Genomic DNA, 12180 nt, shown 5'->3' with positions numbered 1-12180 from the left:
GGGATTCTACTGTAATATAATACTTAGCAGTGTGGTAACTCTGTGTTTACTCAGCTTCTTTTCATGCCAATTTTCACATTTAATGCACAACAATTTGACAGATAGTACATTATGAAATAATCCTCTCTCATTTATGTTGCTTACGTTCTTTGGGGCATATCCTGTTAGTGTGCTTGCAACTTTGTTTGCTTTCACATGTCTACTGTCACCCATGGTTTATAATTATACAAGATAGAAAAGAATTGGTGCCACAGACCACTTACCGGTACTGCACGAACATGATGATGGGATCAGTTGTGTTCTGGAGCCCTCCGTGACAGATTGTCTTGCATGAAGTATGTTTTACTCAGTACTGTACTTTGTGATTCTGAGTATTATAAGCATACTAAATATGTAAATTACAGGTTACTATAAATTATAGGTTTAAGCTGAGTTTTTATTTCCTATTAATCTATCCCCTATCCACTTTCATATCTGTTCAATATTTTCAATTGCCCATTTCCTTTGGATGTCTTGATCTAAGATATTTATTTTTGTAGTAACTAATTTCTTTCCATTTGCTTAAAATTTCTTTTTAACTCCTTTTGAAATTTACGTTCTTAATGTGTTATCTCTTTTCGTACACTTCATTATTCCTTAATTGTAATTCCATTTCAAAGTGTAAGAATGACTCATAAGCCTAGTGTTGCTGGCAGACCATTGAAAAGCAATGCTAGGGCAATTATTTATAATGTTGCGAAATATTTGCAAGAGTAAAATGGTTTAATTTGGAATGTATTGTTCAGTCGATAAGTGAAGCTTTGGGAGTTTGTATTAGCTGGGTGAACAGAATATTAAAGGAGTCACTAGTCAGGTAAAATTTTCAACCCCCAAGGGGAAGTTTAAAAAGAGGGTGGGGTTTTTTTTGTGTGTTTATATATGTATGTAAACTTGCTAGTGCTAAATTTTCTAAATAAATTAACTTTGAAAGATCAATCTCTATTTATAGGTATTGATTTCTTTGTGTACCACCTAGGTTTAAAACCAATGGAACTTACTAACAGGTAATGATCTATTTCTAACTCAGGACCTCTGAATACTCTAGCATCTAGAACTATTTTTGATAATTTAACATTACAAAGTATATAATCTATAATTGATTTTGAATTTCTTGGTTCCCATGTGAATTTATGACTGTCTTTGTGCTCAAATAATGTGTTCGTAATTTTAAAATAATTAAATAATGCGAAATCGATCAGTCTAAGTCCATTACTATTACATGTTTCTTCTCCATGGGTACAGACAAATTGGTCAGTTTTTGTGTTCCCGATTCTTCCATTAAAATCTCCCATTATAATTAGCATATCTGACTTATTGACTTTATTGACAATGTTTTGTAAATTGTTATAAAATGTTTCACTTTCTTCTTCCTTGCCTTCCACTGGAGCATAAATACCAATAAATGTTAAGTAGCCCCATTGTAATTTTAGCTGTAATTGAATGATCCATTCATTCCAGTAAATTTAAAACGTTTTTGTATCCTTATCATGATCTCAGCATTAGGTCTAGTTTTACTGTCCACTCTGATGTAGAAATGTAAATAATTTTGAGTCTTTTCGGATCCCTTTAATTTCTTTTTTGTTTCTGAAATAACTGCTACTGCAGTTCCCTTTTTTGCTAAAATATCATCCAATTGATCATCTTCGTGTGAAATACTTTGTACATTTCATTTTGCAAATTTTAAAACATTTTCTTTTTTCCATGTCTTGTCCTTGTTTTTTGCAAGTGCGTCGTCAGTAGTATCCTTCCTATTCAGCCGAGGCTTCATATGAGGTTTGAAAGCAATATAAAAAGGACGCCTATGGGTTGCTAGTTCAGCAAGAACTTCAATTACAATCAGTCTCACAGTTTATAAACAAGTACCAGCTGCAGTGGAAAAACCATGTTCAATGAATGAATCGGAATAGACTTCCAAAAGCCATGTTTCAATAACATCCCCAAGGGGAGAGATCTTAAGGCCGTCAAAAAAAAAAAAAAAGATGGACCGAGAATGGCTCACTGGGACTATAATGGACCTTGGATGTATCTTCTTATTTATAGTTAATGTTTTAAAAAAATTAAACATAACCACCACCTCTATACTATGGGATCATTTGATATCAACTTATGCACTTCTTCCGAATTACATAAAGACTAAATGTTGGATGCTATAACAATTGTTGAAGAAAAAAATATATATATATATTCACATATATACCCTGGCCATATATATCGAAATATTAAATATTACAGGAACAATCCCTAAACCAGACTATTTTCTACACAAAACCGAATACCATATACAAACTGAAGGACTAAAGATAAGCTATAAGCGGAGATGTTCATCCTAACATGGAATGCACACACACACACACACACACACACACACACACACACACACACACACACACACACACACACACACACACACACACACACACACACACACACACACACACACACACACACACACACACACACACACACACACACACACACACACACACACACACACACACACACACACACACACACACACACACACACACACACACACACACACACACACACACACACACACACACACACACACACACACACACACACACACACACACACACACACACACACACACACACACACACACACACACACACACACACACACACACACACACACACACACACACACACACACACACACACACACACACACACACACACACACACACACACACACACACACACACACACACACACACACACACACACACACACACACACACACACACACACACACACACACACACACACACACACACACACACACACACACACACACACACACACACACACACACACACACACACACACACACACACACACACACACACACACACACACACACACACACACACACACACACACACACACACACACACACACACACACACACACACACACACACACACACACACACACACACACACACACACACACACACACACACACACACACACACACACACACACACACACACACACACACACACACACACACACACACACACACACACACACACACACACACACACACACACACACACACACACACACACACACACACACACACACACACACACACACACACACACACACACACACACACACACACACACACACACACACACACACACACACACACACACACACACACACACACACACACACACACACACACACACACACACACACACACACACACACACACACACACACACACACACACACACACACACACACACACACACACACACACACACACACACACACACACACACACACACACACACACACACACACACACACACACACACACACACACACACACACACACACACACACACACACACACACACACACACACACACACACACACACACACACACACACACACACACACACACACACACACACACACACACACACACACACACACACACACACACACACACACACACACACACACACACACACACACACACACACACACACACACACACACACACACACACACACACACACACACACACACACACACACACACACACACACACACACACACACACACACACACACACACACACACACACACACACACACACACACACACACACACACACACACACACACACACACACACACACACACACACACACACACACACACACACACACACACACACACACACACACACACACACACACACACACACACACACACACACACACACACACACACACACACACACACACACACACACACACACACACACACACACACACACACACACACACACACACACACACACACACACACACACACACACACACACACACACACACACACACACACACACACACACACACACACACACACACACACACACACACACACACACACACACACACACACACACACACACACACACACACACACACACACACACACACACACACACACACACACACACACACACACACACACACACACACACACACACACACACACACACACACACACACACACACACACACACACACACACACACACACACACACACACACACACACACACACACACACACACACACACACACACACACACACACACACACACACACACACACACACACACACACACACACACACACACACACACACACACACACACACACACACACACACACACACACACACACACACACACACACACACACACACACACACACACACACACACACACACACACACACACACACACACACACACACACACACACACACACACACACACACACACACACACACACACACACACACACACACACACACACACACACACACACACACACACACACACACACACACACACACACACACACACACACACACACACACACACACACACACACACACACACACACACACACACACACACACACACACACACACACACACACACACACACACACACACACACACACACACACACACACACACACACACACACACACACACACACACACACACACACACACACACACACACACACACACACACACACACACACACACACACACACACACACACACACACACACACACACACACACACACACACACACACACACACACACACACACACACACACACACACACACACACACACACACACACACACACACACACACACACACACACACACACACACACACACACACACACACACACACACACACACACACACACACACACACACACACACACACACACACACACACACACACACAGTGCTTTTTTTTTCAGCCGGAACGCGTTCCGGTAAACTTTTTGCCATTACAAATTCCAACGAGATATACTTTATAAGTGAAATTGAAAATTAAAATTGCCGCCACTGCCGAGTCCAAGAGTTTACATTTTCTCATTATTATCGTTGGTGCAAAAGTAACTCATACAATCTAGTGCTGCCAGCTTCTGTTATTGATCCTGAAACTATAGCTCGAAATCGCAAAATTTCCTTTATGCTTAAAATCGAATGAGCTCCGTTTGGAACTTATTGTAATATAAGGTATGTAGGCCTAATATTTTTAAACTTACGTTTTTGTTGTACAATGTGATTGAGTGATAGAGTTCCAGTAAACGTTTTTCCAAAAAAAAAAAAAAAAAAACACACTGTGTGTATATATATATATATATACACTGTGTGTATATATATATATATATATATATATATGTAGGTTCACATATTATATACCCTGATCACATATATCGAAATAGGAAATATTACAGGAACAATCCCTAAACCAGACTATTTTCTACACAGTACCGAATACCATAGACAAACTGCCGAATAACATATACAAACTGAAGGATTAAAGATAAGCTGTAAGCAGAGACGTTCATCCTAAAATGGAATGCACACATGATATTATACAGTATAATGTAGAGAACAAATATGTAGACTAAATTTGAAACAGGTACAGATAATATAGGCCTACATTTTCTATTAAAATAGGTACGTAGTAGAAATATTACAGTAACAAAACGTGATAATTAAGAACAAACAGGTTTTACAATGACATAACAAAAGATGATGATAAAGGAAAAAAAAAAACAAACACAAGGAGAGAATAAATTTTTTGCAAATATTTCGAACTAGTGAACAATAACATAGGTACTAAAATAAAAAAAAAAAAGAAAATTACAAACATACCAAATCATACACATAATGCATACTTAATTCAAAATGTTCTCGGGCTTCCAGCCAGGTAATAAGTTGGTGATCCACTGACGTTTCGAGGATGTTCATCTTCCTTGTCTTCAGGGTTAATTGGCAATTACGGGGATATCTTGCTCCTTATTTATAGTGCCGGGGGGAGTAGTCAGCTGAGGAACTGGGCACTGATTGGCTTTCCGTGTTCCATGCATTGTGGACTGCGACGTGAACACAGCTGATGTGTTGCCTTGTGTTGTGCAGTGCGACTGATTGACTGTGGGTCTCTCGGTAGGCCCGGCGGATGTGTTCTCATGTATCCTCTGTTGATGACGGGCCGCCATCTGGGTGTTGAGAAATTTTATAGCTGGTGTCCATGCAGCGCTGAATTGGAGACCAAAGTCCCGATTTAGGTTACCGCTTTCCACCACTATGGCCAGGGTTTCCGTAACTCTTCTATTCCAGTAGCCCGAACACTTCATCAGGACCTCAGTATTATTGAAATTAGCTGTATGGCCTTTTTCAATAGTGTTCAGCCAGTCCGGATTTTTCTGGCTGCATTAAGGTGATACTTCATTGGTGTTCAGAAAGACGCGTAATTATTGTACATTCAGCCTGGCCAATGTAAGCTGCCTCACATTCACAAGGGATGCGGTAGATCCCTGGTATTCTGAGGCCTAGAAATGATTTGATAAGGGAGTTGAAGTTGGTGGGGAAGCATAGGTTGAAATTGAGGTTATTACTAGGAATGCTTACAGTTTCAAAAAAGTTACGTCACGCCACTGAAGCTTATTTTAAATTTTACTTATTCTCTAAGAAGTCTTCATGTACTCCTGGTTGAATACCACTGCTGTATACAATAATGTCTCAGCCTTTCCTCTAAACCTGTGTTTACATATCCTAAAATATCTTAAAAACTACAGAATGAAATTTGATAAAAAAAATTACAAAATTAGTGTTTATAGAGGCAGAAAATCGAGTAAAACACAGTGTAAAATATATTTATTTAAAATTTTCAATCATATGATTTATCATTTTTATTGCAAATTAACATTTGGTACAACATGTTACTAAAAGAAAAGTATAAATGTTTTCGCCTATACGACATCATCAAATACATAATTGTTTAATGATATCTAACAGAATTATAATGTAGAATGTATTCACTTTGTAATGAAATATTAATTTGTATATTGTGTAACAGTAAGAAGTAAAGTCATAAATTATATGTAGTAATAGTTTAATATAGTTATTGGGAGTACATTGATATCAGTTAATTTACATTTGAATTGCTAATTTGCCGAAATTGTACCTGACATGGTGTATGCACACATATAACTCATGTTACAATATTTTGTTATGTGTTGGTTAACACTGTTAAAATTAAAGTTGATAAAGTATAAAATATCCTCATACTTACACATATATGTTAAAATTTGAATTTCATATGAAAAAATTGACGTTTTTAATTGTGCATGAATATTGTGATGTTGTAATATTTCATTACAAAGTGAATGCATTCTACATTATACTTATGTTAGATATCGTTAAACAATTATGTACCTGATGATGCCGTACAGGCGAAAACATTTATACTTTTCTTTTAGTAACATGTTGTAGCAAATGTTAATTTTAAATAAGAATGATAAGTCATATGATTGAAAAATTTATAATAAATATATTTTATAACTTTGTAATTGACTTATTGGAAAACCAAAAATGAATTGTAAAAAAACAAACAGTGTAGGTAGACATGAATAAATTATTTCAAGATGCTTGAGTGGGACCCACCCTAGAACCTTTATGCACTGACCAATTACCATTCATGAACATCACTGATCCTCATCACACAGCTGGTCTCTGGTGCAAACTTTGTATGTGACTAGCTTGCTGCCTGCAATATGTTAACGTTGAATTTACTATCATTCACGATGCCAAACCAATTTCAGAAAACTGTTACTTTTCTGAACAGATGGTGCCTATATTCACGCTTGAAAGTTTCTTATATTACCTCTTATTTGCTGCTATAAGAATTAAAATAGTTAATTAATATTATCTTTATAAATTAGTTTGATTTATGTTATATTATAGTTCAAGTTAAAGTTCCTACATCTTGAGGAGTAGTATGAAAACTAACTTTGTCTTTGATGTCACAAAATGTGGTAAAATGAAGAGATGAAGTGGTTGAGGTAAAGTATGTTCACTGTACTTTTAATCTTGATGTCAACAAAACAAATTGTATTCATCTGTGACAGTTGTGAAACTATAATGCAGGATACTGGTACTACTTCCAAATGCCATTTGATTAGGTACAAGTACTGCATCATTAAAATGGCCCACAAACAAAATAAAACTATGATCTCTGTAAGATTATTATACAGTGACTAATAATAGTAATAATACATTGAGTAGATTATAGTTGAGGTAAATGGTTGAAATGTATCGGTGCAATTATTGTGTTCTTAGCACGAGAAGTTTCTGTTCTTTTCATTGTATTTTTCTGTGCAATGTGGAGTTCATAGTGTGAATATTGTTTTACATTGGTTGTGTTATAGAAAATCATTTACATTGCTTTTCGTCTTCCAAGCAATTCTAATAAGAGTCGTGATAAGTCGTTAGTTTCTAAGATTAAAGGTAATCTGTGACATATGTATTAACACTTATCTCCATGGCTCTAAAATAAATCTGTCTTCTTCCTGCATTATCGAAGTCAACATATGTGATGAAGATATTCAGGAAATAGTAAGAATCCTTTCATCTGGTTTAGGAGTTGTAAGTAATACAAGAGTGTCCTCCAAGATTAACATCCTCCTCCTGCTAGGCCTCTGACTTTTTTCGAACCCCTTTCTTATGAAGAACCACTTTTTGGTTTCTGACGATCTTGTGATGCACTCCATAAGAAGTTTTCCTACTTGTTCTGCTTCTGGAATAGATGTAATTCGTCCTTAGTATTTGAAAGTGATGAGTTAGATGATTATTTCTGCCCTCACTATCTGGGATTTGGTACCCCTCAAGGTTGTGAAGAAATTATACACACTGTTCGTACATTCCTTCGTCAAAATGTAGTAGTAATAAAGTTCTTCTTAAGATTCGTTTTAAAAATGCGTTCAGTTGTGTTGGAAGAGATTCTCTATGTTAGAAATTGTTGGAGAAGATTACGAGCTTCCATACTTCTCTTTGGCAGGCATATAGAACTCCAAGAGACTTTTTTTAAATCCCGAAACAATCTTGTCTCAGAGAGGAGCACAAGGTGACCCCATGGGACCTATGCTCTTTAACCTTGTAATTCATCCTATTATCTCTCAATTAACGAGTATGCTTAGTCTCTTCTACTTAGATGATAGAACTTTGAGATGAACCAAATATAGTTCTTGATGATTTTGAAAAGATTGTTGAAGATTGCAGGTCTATTTGGCTTGAAATCAATCCTAAAAAAAAATGTGAATTGTACTTTTGTTCTGTTCGAGATGAGGATGTTGTATCTGCTTTTGAGAAACTTACTCCAGGTCGTAAAATAGTTTCTAGTTCTAAATGAACTCTTCTTGGTTTTCTGACCATGCTTGATGCTGTGGAAACCTCAGTGGAACATAATTTGGTTTTGATTCTAAAGACGATTGATGGTCTATATTCAGTCAATTCTCACACAGCGTAGTTCCTCTTAAAAACTTATTTTATAGCTCATAAATTTAACTACTTTCTTCGTACCATACCTTTATGATTTTTCCCATCTTTTATCAAAGATTTTGATAGTAAGGTGAGAAATAATTTAGAATCTGTACTTAATCTTTCACATGACAACTGGTTATTAGCAAATTTACCTATATATTCTGGAAGAATTGAGTACCTCAGTGGAAAAACGGCAGATCCCCACTCAAAGCAATTGCGAGATAATTGCAGTTAAAGTTTATTGTAAATTATTCTGATGTGTAGGACATACATATATCAAACCTAGTTTAGAGGAAAGAAGATACAAATATGATTGCAAATCAGTAGTGCCATAGATATAAACATAGTATATCAGTATCTATTCAAAATTGAAGATAGCATTACAGGCATATATATGACTGTCTCATCATCAATAAATTTGATGTTTTCACCCGTACTTGTGTCATTTGCAATCTTAAAATTTCTGTAAAACTCTTCATAAACAGGAGGAATCAGTGGTAAGAGTTTCATTAGGTCATTATACTTGGACATCTTGATGCAGTGGCCACTTGGGTACCTGAGATTGAAAGTGATCACTGTGCTTGCTTGTCGATCCCTTCTTTTTGTGTTTACTTTTATCTACTCATCTTGATTGCCATACGTATAACTGAGTCCAATAATATCAGGCTCATCTTTACACAGTGACATTCATACAAATTAAACATTTCCTGAATAGAGTGGACACTTGAGATGTACAGTTGTCAAAAAAAAAAAAAAGTGGCCGCACTCGTGAACAGCGAATATTTTCAAAGTCCACTTCGGGTCGTGGCGATGTTACACAATGCATGTGCTTGTACAAGCAGTTCCGGAACTATGAAAGTGTTCTATATCTGCACCTCGTAGGCCAGCGGTAGAGTGCTTGTTTAATGATTCAAAGGTTGTGGGTTCGGGCCTTCTTCAAGTTTTCATTTTATTTTTTAATCGTTCTTTAGCGATGTAAATGATATTCAAATTATCATTTATATCCAGTTATCGTTCTTTAGTGATATGAATAAAATTCAAGTCATCATTTGTATTCTGTTATTATTTTATAACGATATGAATAATAATAATTATTATTGTATCTCCAATGGGGGTTAGCCCTATTTTACATATGTATGTTAGGCTATAGTTTTATACACAAAAAAGATAAGCATAAAGAGAAATGGAAAAGAAAATTAAATTAGCTTACGCGATGTAAACAAAACATAAACAATCCGTAAATTAGGCATTGCGATTGCAAAACAAATATCAGTTATCAATTTGAAACATACAAAAACATAAACAACACACATACGTAACACTTCTATAACACAAATATGCAGGTTTCCGTACCATACATCATAAATTAATACACAATAGTCACACAAACACAATCAAACTATAATTACGACATTGTGACGACATCAAGCATCCCATAACTGACTCACATACATAACAAATCAAGCATCCGTTGCAACACATACACTTCAACATAGTAACCACACTTTTAAAAGTTACAAATTTGGCTCCAAGAAGAATAAATAGGACACTGTTACTAATTACTATTCTTCTACAATTTCTTAAATACATCTGTAATAAATCTGTGAAATTCCGATATGAATAATATTCACGTTTTTTTATATTGTTATCGTTCTTTAGCGATATAAATAATATTCAAGTTATCATTTATATTCTGTTTTCCATCATTAGCATTATAAAACAATATTCAAGTTATTTATATTGTTATTGTTCTTTCGCAATATAAATAATCTGTATTTTATGTAAGTAATTATTATAACACAAATAACCATCTTTCTTTGTAAAATAGGTTATTTTATTTAGATAATTAAATACGTATTATATAATATCTTATATTAATTAAACAAACCGATATTTTATCATTTATATTCTGTTATCGTTCTTTAGTGATACTGTATAAATAATATTCAAGTTATTTATATTGTAATCGTTCTTTAGCGATATAAATAACATAAATTTAATATTAGGTTTGGAAAAATCCAGTTGCATAATACTGGTACTAGTTTTTCTTTTTGTATTATTACATTATACTATCTTGAACCACAATAAAATGAAAAGGAGTAACGAGGAATTGAACCTGAGACGTTGACATCTAAATTCCGACGTTCGTCCGCTGAGCTACGAGGGCAAAAGTGTGGAAACATTTTCGGAAAAATTGGTCCAATCACACTCTAAGATTTTCTGATGATTCGTAGAAGCTAGTCCAGGATGCGGGGGGCAAAGGCTAATTGAGATTTCCCGATCTCTGATCGGGTCAAACATCCTGATAGAATTAATATTTAACCCTTGCCGTGACTTTCGGTGAAATCCGGAGGGCCCAATTAGTCAAATCCACTCTCCTCATCTCCACGCTTGGGCCCCCTGGAACTTAATAAGATGCGAAAGAGATAGTGGTGTGCGGAAAGCAACGGGATGTTACCACATTTAGGCCTATCCTTCCCAAGAAAAACTGCAAACATGAACAAAGGAAGCTTTTAATAGAAGAAGAAGGATCTTGTGCGGACCTCTGGAAAAAGAACTAAGGAAGAGACTAGTGAAGTGCTTTGTGTGGAGTGTGGCATTGTATGAAGAAGGAACATGGACATTGCGGCGAAATGAAGAGAAACGAATTGAAGCATTTGAAATGTGGATGTGGAGAAGAATGGTGCGTGTGAAGTGGACAGACAGAATAAGAAATAAAATTGTG

The 12180-nt window shown here is 36.5% G+C and overlaps 1 protein-coding gene across 1 annotated transcript in view; it reads left to right on the top strand.

Annotated features, from left to right (window-relative positions):
* The window catches only part of l(3)80Fj (lethal (3) 80Fj), a 499933-nt gene that overhangs the window by 104811 nt on the left and 382942 nt on the right, over nt 1-12180 (top strand). The gene's annotated exons all lie outside the window — the stretch shown is intronic.

The sequence above is a fragment of the Periplaneta americana genome, chromosome 14 (genome assembly GCF_040183065.1).
Source record: "Periplaneta americana isolate PAMFEO1 chromosome 14, P.americana_PAMFEO1_priV1, whole genome shotgun sequence".
Classification (NCBI taxonomy): domain Eukaryota; kingdom Metazoa; phylum Arthropoda; class Insecta; order Blattodea; family Blattidae; genus Periplaneta; species Periplaneta americana.
The sequence above is the reverse complement of the archived record's forward strand: the minus strand, read 5'-3'. Positions and strand labels throughout refer to the sequence as shown.